At 39.5% G+C, this 18,274-nt stretch overlaps 1 long non-coding RNA gene across 1 annotated transcript; it reads left to right on the top strand.

Moving 5' to 3' along the window:
- The first annotated feature begins 13,203 nt into the window (after nucleotides 1-13,203).
- Nucleotides 13,204-16,351, top strand: LOC129391665 (uncharacterized). The gene is made up of 3 exons (XR_008616250.1): nucleotides 13,204-13,357; nucleotides 15,325-16,130; nucleotides 16,246-16,351. It is a non-coding gene; the product is annotated as an uncharacterized lncRNA (long non-coding RNA).
- Nucleotides 16,352-18,274: the final 1,923 nt, after the last annotated feature.

Below are 18,274 nucleotides of genomic sequence, written 5' to 3'. Positions count from 1 at the left end.
TTCATAAAATGTTTAAGATAGTATCTTAAAAAAAAAAAACAACAACCCTTAGTTTCTATTTCCAGCAAAGATGGAGTAATACGGATTCAATTTATTGTCTAGCCTGAAACAACCCCCCAGAATAGACAAGATATATGAATCAATGATTTTAAAGACCCTCCACATCAAGGAAAGAAGAACAATGATCAAAAAACAAAGGGACAAAAAACAAAGAAGGTGAGCCCTATGATTATCCCCACTTACTACCTTGAGAAAAATTTTTTCTTTTTTTTTTTTTTTTTTTTTTTTTTAAGCGGTACGCGGGCCTCTCACCACTGTGGCCTCTCCCATTGCGGAGCACAGGCTCCGGACGCGCAGGCTCAGCGGCCATCGCCCACGGGCCCAGCCGCTCCGCGGCATGTGGGATCCTCCCGAACCGGGGCACGAACCCATGTCCCCTGCATTGGCAGGCGGACTCTCAACCACTGCGCCACCAGGGAAGCCCGAGAAAAATTTTAAGCCATGGTGCTGGGTGGAGAAACTGAGGTAGAATCTGGCAAACTTCCTGCATTGAAGAAATGGAGTTAAGAGTTTAGGGAAACCAAGGCAGCTACTGTCCATAGATCAGAGTTCCAGAGAGGAGAGGGCTACACAGAGAGACAAACCTGGTGATCCTCAGAGGGTCCCCCTCAGTACTCAGGTGAGTACTAATCACATGTGTGTGAGGAATCCAAACAAGGCCATAGAAAGAACCATCAGAAAGGACTAGAGTGAACAGTGACTGGTGTCCACAGAGGGCCAAGCACAGTGCCTGTTCCCACAGCCAGACTGGAAAAGCTCATAATTCACAGGGCATTAGGTTCAGGAAAGTCTTATCTCAGTAGTGCAGAAGAATTAGCCCCTGTCAGAGCACTTCTCCCGACCTGCCTAACAAATTTTGAAAACAAGAACTGAAAGATCCAACTGTTTCCAAGAACAACACACAAGAAGATTTATAGGAATACAAAAATATCCAGCACCCAAGAAGGTAAAGTCACAATATCTGGTAACCAATCAAAACTTGCCAAGCATGCAAAGAGGCAGGAATGTATGACCCATATGAGAGAGAAATAGATCATAACTACTATAGAACTAACACAAATGTTAGAATTATATCCATTACATTTAGAATTACATTTTTATGCCATTAAATTTATTCCACATGTTTAAAAAGTTAGAAGAAGCTTAGAGTTAGAATAGAAACAGGGGACATATTTTAAAAATACCTAAATCAAAATTCTAGAGAGAAGAAAATAACAATGTCTAAGTAGAAAAGTACACTTAGATGGGATGAAAGGCAAGAGTATACATTGCAGAAGAAAACATTAGTGAATTTGAAGGCAATAAACACTAAACAAAGCAACACACTGTGAGAAAAATAATAGTAACAGAGAATGAAGACAGCATCAGTGAGTTGTGACATAACAGCAAGCAGACTAATACATGGATAAATTGAGTCCCCCCAAGGAAGGGGCAGATAGAAAAATATTTGAAGAAATAATAGTCAGATATACACACTACTGTATATAAAATAGACTAATAAGTACCTACTGTATAGCACAAGGAACTCTACTCAACACTCTGTAATGACCTCTATGGGGATAGAAGCTAAAAAAATGAGTTGATATATGTATATGAATAACTGATTCACTTTGCTGTACAGCAGAAACTAACATAACATTGTAAATCGACTACACTCCAATAAAAAATTTTTTTAAAAAAAGAAGGAATGGGGCTTCCCTGGTGGTGCAGTGGTTGAGGGTCCGCCTGCCGATACAGGGGACACGGGTTCGTGCCCCGGTCCGGGAGGATCCCGCGTGCCGCGGAGCGGCTGGGCCCGTGAGCCATGGCCACTGAGCCTGCGCGTCTGGAGCCTGTGCTCCGCAGCAGGAGAGGCCACAGCGGTGAGAGGCCTGCGTACAGCAAAAAAAAAAAAAAAAAAGAAAAAGAAAGGAAGAATGGTCAGAATTTTTCTAAACTTGATTAAAAGTATACTCCTACAAATCTGAGAAGCTCAAGGAATTCCAAATACAAGACCTATCAAGAAAAAGAAACCAAGTCACATCATATAGAGAAATAAGGAGAAATCAAGCAATAAAGAGAAAATCTTATACATTTGTCAAAACCTATAGAAAGGCACAATACAAAGAGTGAGTTCTAATGCAAACTATGGGCTTCAATTAATAATAATGTATCAATATTGGTCCATCAATTGTAACTAATGTATCACGCCTATGCAAGATGCTCACAATGGAGAAACTGTGTAGGGGTGGCTGGTGGGAGGAGGGGATTTGTGAAAATTCTCTGTATTTTCTGCTCAATTTTTCTGTAAACTTAAAACTGCTCTAAAAAATCAAGTCTGTTATTTTTTTTTTTAAGTAGCCAGAGAAGATAGATGTAACATATAGAGAAACGAAGGTAAGGATGACATTGGATTTTTCATAGGAAACCATGCAAGCAGGAAACAGTGGAATAACATCTTTAAAGTACTGAAACAACAAGAAATCAAAACCTATCAACCTAAAATTCTATACTTAGAAAAATATCTTTCAAAAATGAAGATGAAATAAAGACATTTTCAGTCATACAAAAAGCTGAAAGAAATCAGCAGCAGCAGGCCTATACTCTGAGAAATGTTAAAAGAAATCCTTTAGATAGAAGGAAAGCAATTATTGATAGAAATCTGGATCTACACAAAGAATGAAGATCAGTGTCAATGGCAACTACATGAGTAAATGTATCTTTTCCTAATAATTTAAATCCTTTAAAAATATAATTGGCTCTTACATAAAATTTACTACAATGTATTATGATAATACAATATATACATATGTATAAGTAAAATACATGACAACAATGTCTCCTGGCATGCAGGCCAGGAGGAAAGAAATGGAAATATATTTTTGTAAAATATACTGTACATGAAATGGTATAATATCATATGAAGGTAGACTGTGATAAGTTAAAGAATAATTGATAAAACAAGTAGGCAGAATATCAGCAACAATATAGCAGACTGGAACAACACTATTAATTATTTTGACCTAATTGACTTTTATAGAACACTCTATTCCTTAATTGCAGAATACATGTTCTTCTCAAATCCACACAGCACAACAGAATCCAATGGATCATATTATGTACCAAAAAATAAGTCTCAATAAATTTAAAAGGATTCAAGTCATACGAAGCAGGTTCTTTGACAACAATGAGATTAAATTACAAATCAATAACAAAAACATCACTGGAAAATCACCAAGTATTTAGACACTAAATAACATACTCCTAAATAACCTAAGGTACAAAGGAGACATCAAAGGAGGAAAATTATAAAGCATTTTGAACTAAGTTAAATTGAAAACACAACATATTAAAATTTGTGGGATGCCGTTAAACCGGTTTTAGGGAGAAATTTAAAGCACTAACACCTATATCAGAAAGAAGAATGTCTCAATTCGAAGACGTTATTATCCTTAAGAACTAGAAAACAAAGGAGCAAATAAAATGCAAAGTAAGCATAAAAAAGGAAATAATAAAGATTGGAATGGAAATTAATAAAATAAAAACAAAAGAGAAAATCAATGAAACTAAAAGCTGGTTCTTTGAGAAGATCAATAAAATTGATAAACCTGTACCCAGAATAACTAGGAAAAATTATTTTTTCTCTGAAGATATAAATTGCCAATATCAGGAATGATAGAGGTGACATCACTACAGATTCCACATATATTAAAAGGAAAATGTGAACAATTTTATGCCAATAAATTTAACAATTTAAACAAAATGGACAAATTCCTTAAAAGATACAAATTACCAAAACTCACTCCAGAAGAAACAGATAATTGGAAAAGCCCTGTATCTGTTAAGGAAATTGAATTTGTACTTAAATACCTTTCCACACAGAAAACTCCAGGTCCAGATGGCTTCACTGGTGAATTCTACCAGTAAAGTAAGAAATAATCCAAATCTACACAAACTCTTCCAAAAACATGAAAATGGAGGGAATGCTTTCTGACTCATTCCATGAGTCCAGCATTAGCTTAATGCTAAAACCAGAAAAGACATTACAAAAAGTAAAATTATACAATATACTACTTAAACATAGGCGTAAATGTTCTAAACAAAACATTAGCAAACTGAATCCCATAATACATTAAAAGGGTAATACATCATGACCAAGTGGAGTTTAGCCCAGGATATGAAGTTGGTTCAGTGTTCAAAAATCAAGGAATGTAATACACCATATTAACAAAGTAAAAAAGAAAAGCCATATGGTCACTTCAATAGATGCAGAAGAACATTTGACAAAATTCAACATCCGTTCCTAATGAAAACTCTCAGTAAACTTGGACTAGAAGGCAATTTCCTCAAACTGATAAAGAAAATCTTCAAAAAAGCTATATCTAACACCATACTCAGTGATGAAAACATGAATGCTTTCTTCCTAAAATCAGGAACAATACAAGGATGCCTGCTTTCACCACTTCTATTCAACATTCTACTGAAGGTTTCCGCTAGTGCAATCAATCAAGAAAAAGAAATGAAGGTATTCAGATTGGAAAGGAAGTAAAACTATTGTTATTCTTAAATGACATGATCATCTATGTAGAAAGTGTGATAGATTCCTCAAAAGAGCTACTAGAACAATTAAGCGAGTTTAGCAAATTTGCAATACAAAATCAGTATACTAAAATGAATTATATTTCTGATTACCAGCAATAATCATAAATAAAACTAAAACTATAATTTATAATAGAATTTAAAAATTTGAAATGCCTAGGGATAAATCTAAGGATATAAAAGGCCTGTATGCTGAAAACTAAAAAACATCGCTGAGAGATGTTAAAGAAGTTATGAAGAAATGGTTACCTTTTTCATGGGTTAGAAGACTCAATTTTATTAAAATGTCAATTTTCCCCAAGTTGATCTTTATATTCAAAGCAACTCCAATCAAAATCCCAACTAGTTTTTCTGTGGAAATTGAGAAGCTAATTCTAAAAGTCATATGGCAATGCAAACTTTATAAAGTAGTCAAATTGCCAAAGAAGGACAGAGTTGGAGGGCTAACACTATCTGATATCAAGAATCTGTATACAGCTACAGTAATCGAAACAGCATGATATTCACTTATATGTGGGATCTAAACTATGACACAAATGAACTTATTTACAAAACAGAAACAGACTCACAGACAGAGAGAACAGACCTGTGGTTGCCAAGGGGGAGGGGAGTTGGGGGAGGGATGGATTGGGAGTTTGGGACTAGCAGATGCAAACTATTATATATAGAGAGAATGGATAAACAACAAGGTCCTACTGTATAGCACAGGGAACTATATTCAATATCTTGTGAGAAACCATAATGGAAAGGAATATGAAAAAGATTGTACATATATGTACAACTGAATCACTTTGCTGTACAGCAGAAATTAACACAACACTGTAAATCAACTATACTTCAATAAAATAAATTTTTTAAAAGCATGATATTGCATTTATTGGCATTAAGATAGACACAGAGATCAATGGAACAGAGTCCAGAAAGAGACTCACACATATATGGATAACTGATGTTTGATAAAGTTACTAAGACAAGGCAATGGAGGTAGGATGGACATTTCAACGAATGTTGCTGTAACAACTGGATATCCATCGCTTAGAGGAAAAAAAAGAAGAATTTGGATCCATACTTTATACCACATAAAAAAATTAATAAAAAATTGGTCATAGATCTAATAAAGCCTAAAACCATAAAACTTCTAGAGGAAACAAAGGAGAAAGCCTTTGTGAATTTGGGTTAGGCATTTTTTAGGTACAACACCAGAAGTGCAATCCATAAAATAATAATAAGATGATAACTTGGACTTCATTAAAATTAAAAACTTCTGCTCTTCAAAAGACACTGTTAGAAGAATGAAAAAACAAACCACAGACAGAGGGAAAATTTGCCAAGCATCTATCTGAAAAGGGACTTGTATCCAGGATATATAAAAATTTCTCAAAACCTGACAATAAAAAAACAACCCAATTAAAACAGCAAAAGATTTAAGCAGACATATCACCAAAAAGATATACAGGTGGCAAATAAGCACATAAACAGATGATCAACATCATGAGTTATTACAGAGATGCAAATTAAAACCACAATTATATACCACTACGTAACTTTTAGATGGCTAAGGTTTGAAAAGATGACAATACCAATTATTGGTAAGTACTGGAGCAACAGGGACTTTCATATACTGCTTGTGAGAATATAAAATGACACAACCACTTTGGAAATTCATTGGCAATTTCTTTAAAAAGTTAAACCTGTATCTATCATATGATCCAGCCATTCCACCCCTACATATTTTCCTAGGAGAAAAGTAAGCATTATCCATACAAAAACCTGTACATAAATTTCACGGAAGCTTTATTTATAATAGCCTCAAACTGAAAACGACCCAAATGTCCATCAATAGGTGAAAGGATAAACAAATTGGGGTACAACTACACAAAAGAACATTACTGAAAAATAAAAAGTAACCATTGATACACAAAACGACATGGATGAATCTGAAAGTAATTATCCTGAGTGAAAGAAGCCAGACAAGAAACAGTACATATGGTATGAATTAATGCATTTGTATATAACTGCAGAAAACGCAAAGTAATCTATAGTGACATAAAGGAGATCAATGTTGCTCGGGGACAGGTGGTGAGATGGGGAAGCAGGGGAGGGAGGCATTACAGAGGGTTATGAGGAAACTTTCGGAGGTGATAGATATGTTCGTTATCTTGATTGTGGTGATGTTTTCGTGGGTGTATACATGTCGAAACTTATCAAATTTTATTTTAAAATGTGCAGTTTATTGTGTCAATTATATCTCAATAAAGCTGTTCTTTAAAAAAACTTAAAATTTGAGAATGTATGGTGTGTTACTACAGGACCTGTTTCCAGGCTCTGGTAACTGGTAACGCTGCCTCTCCCCTTGTCTCACTAGCATCCACTTCCTTCCTTCTTTCTTCACCTCACTGTCCAGTTTGTCTTCTCAGCTCCTCCATCATCAGTGTAAAACAAATCCCTGAATGAAATTTCCTCTGTCCTTAACATGAAGTTGCTTCTGTTTGCCTGGCAGTACTGTCTGATATATTTGATCATCAAGCAATAAGTATATTTAATATATATATAAAGATAAATATGTACCTATGCTGGTGCATATATACCTAAGCTAGTAGATGTAGGTCTGTGTGACCTTACAAGAATGTCAAAAGACCTCATTTTCTCTTTCCAGGCTCCTGGGTGTCTGAAACCCGCACTATTAGTGTCACTCCTTGTTGGCCTTCTAGAGAGATGTTCATTTATCCTGGTGGTTTTTTACTGGTTAAAAAGGACAGTGTGGGACTTCCCTGGCGGTCCAGTGGTTAAGACTCTGCACTTCCACTGCAGGGGGCATGGGTTTGACCCCCGACTGGGGATCTAAGATCACACATGTCTCGCTGTGTGGCAAAAAAAAAAAAAAAAAAACCATAGTGTGAAGCCAGTCAGCCAGTAAGGGGACTAAGTAGCCAGAGGGGTGAAGGTGAGATGATGTCAGAAAAGAGATGGTAGTAGGATAGAAAGGTTCCAAAGGAGTGGTGGAGAATTTGACAATCAAGTGTACCTTCTTCACAACCGTGCTCAGAGCCATTTATTAATTCATTTTAAAAAATGAAAAATATATTCCTTGCATGTTAACACAAATAATAAATTTTTTATGAAAACAACTACTTTTTCCAAAACAAAAGAAGTAGTAAGAAGTGCAGCAAGGTTTTATATGTTTGCAAATCTCCTTGTGCCTGGCTTAAGAGAAGACAGTGGGATTCTCATATTTGCCTCTGAATTCAATCTCTTGTGATATGTCATTTTGATTGAAATATATCAGGAAAATCCAGCCTCACATAGATATATGGTAGGAAAATGAAGGGTTATTTTATTTTATTTCTTTTAAAGTCTTTATTGAATTTGTCACAATATTGCTTCTGTTTTATGTTTTGGCCTTTTGGCCCTGAGGCATGTGGAGTCCCACCTCCCTGACCAGGGATCAAACCCATACCCTCTGCACTGGAAGGTGAAGTCTTAACCACTGGACCGCCAGGGAAGTCCCCCCAATGAAGGGTTATTTTAATAGCATTTTTAAACAGTTTTGAATATTCTTCTTTGATACCAGATCAGAACTTGTAAAAAGAAACCTATGTTCAGCAATTAATGTTCCAGTTCTAGTACCTTATTTTAATTGGGAATGACCTAGATATTTAATAAACTTCTACCATTTAGCTTAATTTAGTAAAACTCTTCAAGTTATCAAAATCTGGAGAGATGTTTTTTTTTTTTTTTGGCCACGCTGCGTGGCTTGCAGGATCTTAGCTCCCAGACCAGGGATCAAACCCAGGACCCCGGCAATGAGAGCGCTGAGTCTTAACCACTGGACCACCAGGGAATTCCCTGGAAAGACTATTTTTAAGTAGATATTCCTAAAACATAATTATTTGTAAAGAGTTTACCTAAAAACTTTTATCTCATTTACATTAATTTATTTATAAAAATTTCATGATACCAAGTTATTTTTCTTACTGACAAATCTTGCAATAGATATAATAAGATCTTATTTGACTTCTAGTAAACCTAGGTATAATAAAAGTATTATACTTAATGTTGATGACTCTAAAGACATGCCTGCATTAATTAAAGCAACAAACAAACTTAAATATCAATTATTAATTTAATGTTGAATATTTCCCAGTCACATGAACCTGAAATTTATTTGGATTAGTTTCTTTTATATTTCTGAGAATTTATATATTCCTTTAAGTCAATTAAATAGTGCTCATTTACGAATTAATTTCTGTAATACCGACTATAGGTAAAGATATATCATATCTATAATGTATACACAGACACAATCAGAGATCTCATAGCTTCATTTTTAAAACTTAGTCATGAATCAGGTATTACAATATAAAACTCACTAGTTTATAAATAACTTTTAGAATAAGTTAAGTTTATTCACTTGAGTTCCAAAAGGACTCTTTTTCCTTTTTTCCCCTCAGTCTCAGGAATTGGAGATGATAAGATAAGAATTCCTGAGAACACTGGTGAGAGCACTGGTAGAACATTTACGTCTCAAGGCACAGGGAGAGAAATGCAAGCTCCTCTAGAAGGGCTTGTTCTCTTAGGGTCAGTGTTCTGAAAAAACATGTTTTATAAAGCTGGCTTTCTCTAATTCTAACTGCATATGCAATAAACTGGTGTTGGAATGTCAAAAGAGCCCCATGTTGGCCATTTTCAGGGTGAGATTTTCTTTAATTCCTAATTAAGTAAGTACTTGTAAGTATAAGTTTCATTTGTACATAAACTTGGCTGGGGTGTTAGTTGGAGGCTGGTTTTCTGATGTCCCTTGTTTATGAAAGACATTAGGCCAGACACCCACCTAATCACCCACTCCACACCTCTCAGTGTCTTTCAATTGAGCAAATCCAAATCTTTCAACCAGGCTCCCCCAGTATTTTTTAACTGGGGGGCACTTTTCCCCAGTGTCTTTCAACTGGGGGGGGCCAGGTACTTGTAATACACCACCAAATGAAACTCAAGATCATGAACCAATAATTGGGAGATCAGAGAACCAGGAGAGACTCACCCAAATTCATGTGGACTCGCCAAAGAGGCAGATGGACACAAGGGGCCCTGCTGGTACCAAGGCTCCAGATCCTTGTAGAGTTCAGGCAAAGGGGAGAAGTCTGCTCCAGCTACCTTCATGGTTGCCAAAACTGTCAACTGAAATAAAAATGCACAACATGAGAGCTGTGAGTTTCAGTTTTATTTGGGGACTTACTGAGGACTATAGGCCAGGAGACAGCCTCTCAGATAGCTCTGAGGAACTCCTCCAAAGAGGTAAGGGGGTAGGTCAGTATATGTGTGATTTTGGAGAAGGGATATGTGCAATTAAACACACATCTTGGTAGAAGGTTACTGCTAGTCATTAAGCACAAATATCTTAGTTAATCATTTTAGTACTCTCTAAGTATAGGAAGATGCAAGAAATTGGGTTCGTAACATTTTCTCTTGAAACTACCTAACTAACTGAAGCTCTTTACTGCCAGTTTTCCCAGAGCACAGAGTGCCTCATTCCTTATCTCCCTGAACTTCTTTCAGGGTGTGTTGAAGGTCAATGACTGCACTGGCTAATGAACTAATCCCTGTAAAGCTGAATTGTGAGAGACATTCTCTAATTGGCAATATTTTATACTAAATATATATCATATTGTTTTTCACTTGGTCCTTAAAAAAACTCTACGATTTATTATAATTTTATGGATGGAGGAACTAAGGCTTAGAGGGGTTAATAAATTTGTCCAAGGTCACACAGAGCAACAAGTGAAGATGCTGGGATTTGACCCTAAGTATGGCCTCCAACATTCTAGCCTTTTCTCTTACTCTGACATTTTCACCTAAAAATCCCTGGGTTTCTCATGGCATTTTAACGTGTGTAAGTAAGTCATCTGTGCACAATCCAGGATTTGTTTCCTGGGTAGGCGCTGCAAAACCTACTTGGCATTTGAGGTCAGTACATTAGAGGAATAAACTGTGCTGTATCTAGGCTTTTAAGTATCTAAATGATTAAGAGTTCATCTTCAAAGGAGAAAGAAAACAGCCTTGTAAAACGGGATTACCAACGCAGTGCTTAGTATCTTAGAATCTTTAAGCCTCAGAACACAGAGAGCAGAAGAGAAAAAAAAACATTTCTAGCTACAAGAGAACTAATGAGCTCCAAAGGAAAGAGCCTGTCTTTTTGCTAAGCAACACCAAAAGCTGAATATCTGGTGCCTTCTCTCTGGGCAAAAGGCAGAAAAAAAATCAAGGAATGAAAAGATACCTCGTTTAACAGACACTTAGAGCATTATTACACATTTCTGCAACTTTACCAAAAATAGTCTCCATTTTAAACACTAACCTTAGTCTAACATCTCTTTGTGTCAGCAAGTGTCTTGTGCATGGTGGGTGCTCAGCAGCCCCACAGTCTCAGAGTGAGAATAATTTTTACCACCACCTAACATAGCTGTGTGCAGATACACATGAGAAAGGAAGGCAGTCCAGTGGTTAAGACTCCACACTTCCAATGCAGGGGGTGCGGGTTCCATCCCTGGTCAGGGAACGAAGATCCCACATGCCATGTGGCATGGCCAAAATATAAAAAAACAAAAACAAAAAAAAAGGAAATTTCCATTTGTAAAGTTGCCTCAGTGTCAGGAAGATGGCTACACCCAGAGACAACTCTTACAATCTGAGACTATTAGCTGCACAAGACGACCTTTACATATTTCCTCCCCTCAACTTCTTCAAACCTGCCTCAACTCTCCCAGAAGTCCCAAACTTCTTTTCCTTTGTTTAGCCTAAGATGATATTTAAGCCTCAATCACTTGGCCACCATCTTGAGTATATTTTCCTTGCGAAAGTCCCACACGTCTTTTGCCAGTTTAATTTCCAAGGCCCTCAGCTGGAGAACCTACTTGGGTAGAAGGAAAAGGGTTTTTTCCTCCCATACACTCTGATTAAACTAAATTATTATTATTATTATTATTATTTTTGTGTGTGTGGTATGCGGGCCTCCCTCTGCTGTGGCCTCTCCCGTTGCGGAGCACAGGTTCCGGACGCACAGGCTCAGCGGCCATGGCTCACGGGCCCAGCCGCTCCGCGGCATGTGGGATCCTCCCAGACCGGGGCGCGAACCCGGTTCCCCTGCATCGGCAGGCGGACGCGCAACCACTGCGCCACCAGGGAAGCCCAAAATAAATTATTTATTGGGCTGACACAGGAGAAAGAGACCTGACACAGGTCTCTTTTTAAATACACCAGCTAAACTTGTAACCAAGCAGGACCCTACGGGGTCTTCCTGGAAGAAGACCCCTGCCCCCCGTGTTCTCTGCCTGCCTCTTGTCTGTAGAGAAACTTTAGCCTCTGAGACCTTCCCCAAGTTCCAAAGAGATGTGAGAAAATGCAGAAAGAAAGGAAAACAGTCAAACAAGACAAAATAATAATAGTTTAGCCATTAAACAAAATCAAGGACCTTTCGTTCCTCCTCAAGGGATAAAGATAATATTCTGAGCCATGTCCTTTGAGCTGTTTGGCAGATACTGAACCCGCACCCCCACCCGCACCCCGCCGTGGGAGAAGTTAACTATATGCTGCTCACAAGCACCTGGACCCCAGACCTGTTGGAATCAGAAGGGTGATGATGCTGACTTCCAATAACCTCACCACCAACCAATCAGAAGAACGTCCACGAGCTGATCACACACCCCACAAGCCCTCTCCCTCCCCCTGTCTTTAAAAACCTTCCGCTGAAAGCCTCGGGGAGTTCGGGCCTTTTAATCACGGAGCATACCTGGACTCCTTGCTTGGCGCCTGCAATAAGCGCTGCACTTCCCTTCACCACCACCAGGTGTCAGTAGACTGGCTTTACTGCGCGAGCGCCAGCTAGGGACCCCAAGTTTGGTTCAGTAACAAAATCTGTAGAAAGTTGTCAGCATCCAGCACTTGGGATTGGAATACTTTACCACAACCTAAACTTGAACTTGGTTCATTCAGGGATTTTTATCAAGAGAAGGACTGAAGAAAAGGCAGGCACATTCTGTACAGGAGGTTCACATGTTGCAGCTTCACCTTGCAGTTCTGTGAGTAACGGAACTTCTAAGGTCTTGGTCCTTGTGTTTGCAAATGTGGACCGTGCAGGTGCCGGGTTTCTGAAAGCAGCCTCTTTTTACAGTGAGACGAAGGAGAGGAGGACAGCCCTACCTTCGGAAAGTTCAGGCCAAATTCTGGGCTCTCAGGGCCGTGCAAGCTCAGGGCAGAAGAAGTGCAGTCTTTAGATGCACTAACGAAGGATGTGGGAGCGCGACCAAGGCGAGAGGGATGGAAAGGCGCACCGCTCCGCGCGCCCGCACCTCCTTGTTTTGGAGGCCCGCGCAGTCCCGCCTCATTCGCTGAGTTGGCCCCGGAGGCCCCCTCAGCTGTACGTAGCTCCCAGGTTTGCTCCACCAACGCTCCCGCCTTCTGGTTAGAGGCGGTCTCGCGGCTGCGCGGAACCACAACTCCCACAAGGCCCCGCGATCGGGGGCGTGGCCACGGCGAATGGGGGTGGCCTGAACGGCTGGGCGAGCTGTGATACGAAGGGGGTCTTGGTGCTCAGCTTCTCTGCTTCCCCGCCGGGCTTCCTAGAGCTCGGGAGCTTTCTCATCCATGGATTGAGATCTGTTCCTCTGACCCTTGGAGTCACTTACCGTCCGGGAGCGTCGCTTTGGACTGGCGCTCGACTGGCAGAGTGTGCCTAAGTATAGGTTGGGGAGGTGCAGGGTGGGACCGGGTTGCACTGAAGCTGCTGGTGGTCCTAGACTTCCTGGGGGAGCCTGTCTGAAGCCCAGGAAGTTACAGGTGCTGGTAGGGGAATCCCGGGGGAAAAACAGGGGCCCAAACCAGCACTACGGGCCGGAAGCCAGCAATAACTCTGGGGAAAAGCCCAACCTCTAAGATGCTTGAATTTTGGCTATGAAGAAGATCAGGAAAGATGACAGCCAAATCAATAGGATATCTGTGGACTTGTGCTGAAAATTTTAGATCTGTCCTGCAGATTTTTCTACCTGTCATTCATAGCTTTTATCTTTTTATCCCTTGTGTTGCTTTCTGAGAGAATTCTTTGCCTTGGTATTCCAGCTCTCTGGTTTGGTTTTCTGCAGTGACTATTCTGCTATTCAGCCCATATCTTGAAAGGTTTTATTTCAGTAGCTGTTTGTATTTCCAAGATCTCTGGTTAACTCTTTTCGTAACTGCCTGCTCTCATTTCATGATGTGATATTCTTGCTTATCCCTATGATTATTTTAATTATGCTGGTTTTAATGTCCTGATCACTTTAAAAGAAGTTTCCTCAGGTGCAAATTCTCTCTTAAAAAAAAAAAAAGGAGAGGGCATATGTTAAAGTTGTTCTTTTATGTTTTGATTTTCCTGAAATGTTTGTGATTGTTGGTCACTCATTTTTTTTTGTACCTGAAATCCCCTGATTTTTACCCTCTTTGCAGAGGGAAGAGAGATAAGGAGAGGGCACTGTAGGGTTTAATTTTTTTTTTTTTTAATGGAAGTGGGAAGAGGCAAGATTTGTAGCCTATTGGCTATCTGGGGGACCCCACCCTTCCTGAACCTGATAATTATCGGGATTTTGCGTGTTTCTCTTGCTGAAGCTCCCATACTCTCTGCTCCCAGCTGGAAGAAGAGATCCCATCTTCTACTCCCTGAAAGCTTATATTTTGGTGAAGCTTCTTGTTCTGGCATCTCAGCCAGTTACCTTTCCATTTCCCTTGGCTCCCTCTCTCCAGGTTTTCAACACCCTTTCCTTATGTACCAATGAGTATGGTAGGAAAGAGTGACCCAAGGATCCCTCCCCCAATTTTTTTAGTATCTTTTTTTCAGTACTTAGAAGGGAACCAAGCATCCTCAGTAGGACTCTCAAAGATGAATGAAAAACAATGCCAGTAATAATTCTGCTAAAGAAATGATGACATCAATTCTTTGTATTGCATATAAATATTTTTAAAATTAATGTCATGTTAAGCATAAGAATTTCCTGGAGATAATCATTTGAAAATTGATGTCTGTGCACTTTTATATCTTATTAGAGCAAGATGCTCTACTAAACATCAGAGTCATGCTGATATCCATATTCTATATAAGAACTCTTGGAGTTCTGTTAAGATAACACCATCCATTTAAAAAAAAAAAGGTAAAACTGGAACACTGATCAAATGTTAACTCCTATCTGTGCCCTGAAGCTCTGTTTTTAGTGGGCATATTTCAAAATTTGATATTTACCCTTTAAATTAAGAAATTTGAGTGTCTGTTGTTTTCAGCACATAAGCACTTCATTGATAGAGGTGTGATTTTCAGCATTCTTTAAGCAGGTAGCAGAAGACACACACAAAAATACAGATATTGTTTAATCTTGGTTAAAAAAAAATTAAATGACTGTGGTATGTAAAACCTTTAGAGTACCTGGGATGGCCTAGTGCATCCCCATTTTGAATTATGGCAAATTCAGGTTGAACAAATGTTTCGCTTCCATAAATAACATCTGCATCATCCTCATTCTGGACACCTCTGCATCTGCTCTCACAACAGTAGGCAGGTACCTAAGTTACCAAGGTCCACTAGACTCTGCCCAGTAGAGTGTAGAATCAGACTTTATGCATTTTAAAATTTAACCCTTTTGTGCTTTCCATTTCCCCCTTCTCTTTCAACAGGTAAAAAAAAACCTTGCTAAGGGCTTCCCTGGTGGGGCAGTGATTGAGAATCCGCCTGCCGATTCAGGGGACACGGGTTCGTGCCCCGGTCGGGGAAGATCCCACATGCTGCGGAGCGGCTGGGCCCGTGAGCCATGGCCGCTGAGCCTGCGCGTCCGGAGCCTGTGCTCCGCAATGGGAGAGACCACAACAGTGAGAGGCCCGCGTACCGCAAAAAACAAACAAACAAACAAAAAAACCTTGCTCAGCAAAACTTTTATTTTTGACCAGTTCATGAGAGAGACAATAAAAATACTGAAACCAATTAATTAGCTATTATTAGTTATTAATTAATTATAATTAGCTAATACTAATAACTAGTTATACATAATTTCAAATGTTGGTGGAGACATTGACCATGAAACTTTTTTTTTCACAGCCTGGTAGTAGAGTGAGAGCACAAACAGCTCAGCTATGACAAATTCACACACACACACACACACACACACACACACACACTACAAATGAGATTTAACGGCTGAATTATGTTGGTGGTTTCTTCATACCCAACCTCACCCTTGCTTGGGTACAAGAGCTTCAAGCACCTCCGTAAATATCAAGTAATTTTAAACCCTGTGTTCCTTAGGGCCCCTCTCATCTTGTAACCTATGATGTTAGACTTTTCCAAGTACTGTTTTAGGAAAGCCTGAGTTTAGGATTTCATCCTAGCAATTTATTAGCACACTTCCTAGATTGGGGAAGAAAGAAAGCACAAATGGTGACAAGAATGCCTCGTCCATGGACAGATCACATTCTACTGTACAGAGGTTGGTAATATAACCCACCACGCACTCCCCCACCCTCAAGTTTCCTCGTCTCTCTAGCTCACAGATATCAAGCAGAAACCCTGATTTTAAATTTTGTTGCATTTTTATTTTCCAGATAATATATCCACATTAACATAAGTCTCAAAAAAGGTAAGATTCCCCTAACATTTGTGCAAACAAATCAAACTCTTGTTTGGGGTCACTGGTGTTTCCTTTCTATATTCCACATGCATATTATATGATTTATGTAGTTTTAATTATAGTTGAATTTGAAAACTGCCCACTAACTTATGCTCTCTTTATTTTTTCAAAAGCTTTGTTGTCAGTCTAAGAGTACAAAATCAAAGTACATTGCTCTGCATGTGAATGTTCTCTTGAAATTATATTACTATTTAAACTAATTACAAGGAATTTGTTCATTAATAGAAAATTAATGAACAATGGGAGAAGAGAAAATGCCATCAAATTTCCCATGCAGATGGAATTTCTTTGAGGTTAGATTATTCTCATGTGAAAGAAAGTAGGACATGAAATAAATTCACTGGAGAGAGGGGAGAGACTAAATGACCAACTTAGGATAAGTTCAAACTTAAATTGGAAAATCAAAAGCCCTTTCTAAATGCCTCTCTTATAAATAATTCTATTAAAATAGCAAAGCCAACAGAGTACAAAATTATTTGTTTCCAAATATATACCCTTGAACTTTTGTTATCATGTAGAAAATTACCCATTTGCCTCTATTGGTTGGTTGGAATTTTGAGAGGAAGCTAGTGTATAGAATAGCAGGGTTTTTAGCATTGAGTGAGGGCAAGGAAATGGGTCCCGTAACACTGCCTGCACAGTGTAGCCCCAACTTTTTGAGGTCACAGTCTGATTTTGGATGGCCATCCTTTGCCTCAGGGAGGGAGTGACTGTTTAGCATGAATGTATATCTTTGAAGGGAGGTCTATCCAAGGCTCTGGGGGTGTGCCTGTCTCATTCACTGGTCTGGTGACTTACTGCTTCAGATATTTGCATGATAAACTCTAGTTAAAATCCACCTCCAGCTACTTACAAATTGAGGTCTATGCAACCAGGCACCCTGTTAAAAACATAGAACAGGGTGCTATGTAGCATACATGGTGTGAAAAATTGACATCAGTATTCACTCAGTGGTTTCAGTAAGTTGTTGTCCACTAGATTGTAGAGGTGAGAAACATCTGGAAGGTTCCCAGGAAGTGGTGGATTTTGGGGGGAAAGAAGATGAGGGTGGGATTACCAGATTTAGGAAGAAACAAAGCATGAGAGGTAGGCCTGGAATCATGAACTTTTGCTGTTGTCTTGGCAGGAGTTGAGGTATTAGGTTGGCCCAAAATGTTTCCCGTAACATCTTATACTGAGGCTGCGTTGAAGTGGGTCAACCACAGGGAGGTGGTGGTGATTCCACAGGGGAATCATCATTTGGGTTTGGGTATCAAGAAACAAAGTAATTTAGCCAGAGAATCCCACTTGTAGTGTGTGTCTGTGTTAACTCTTCATAGCTGAGGGTATTGAGCTGGATGGTTACTGATATCCTATCCAATTCCAACATTCCTCGTGTCTGGACGTCTTTGTTCTGCTTCTAACCAGATGTGAGACCTCGGGCAACTCCTCAACCTCTAATTCTGCCCCCATGTGGTGGCGTCATGTGTCCCAAGCCCCAGAGTTTGTTTTCTCCATAACCAGACACAGGTCCTTCAGTTCCCAATCTCTTAACTGGGCTGACCATTACGGTGTAGAAGGTGCATGACAACCCTGGATGAGAAGTGATGGTTCACTTCCCCTTGAGGAGAGTGGGAAAGCGCTAAGAGAGGACGGATCACAGGGGGAAACCCTGCCAGCGCCTGGGGGCACGGGGAAGAGTGTGCTGACATCACACTTCCGGAGGGGGTAGAAGGTGCCACCACTGGTTGCGCTGCAGTCTCAGAACGGGGTTGGGGGCCGAGCGAGGAGGAGTGTGGTAATAGCCTCAGGCGTAGAGAAGGACCTGGCTAATTAGAAGGGAAAGATCTTGTAATCGGTTTTGATTTTGTGAATGTGTGTGTGTATGTGGCGAATGGGTTACATTTTTTTTTTTTTTTTGCGGTACGCGGGCCTCTCACTGTTGTGGCCCCTCCCGTTGCGGT

This window comes from Physeter macrocephalus, chromosome 20 (assembly GCF_002837175.3).
Source record: "Physeter macrocephalus isolate SW-GA chromosome 20, ASM283717v5, whole genome shotgun sequence".
Taxonomy (NCBI): Eukaryota; Metazoa; Chordata; class Mammalia; order Artiodactyla; family Physeteridae; genus Physeter; species Physeter macrocephalus.
This window is presented reverse-complemented; position numbering and strand designations above follow the sequence as displayed.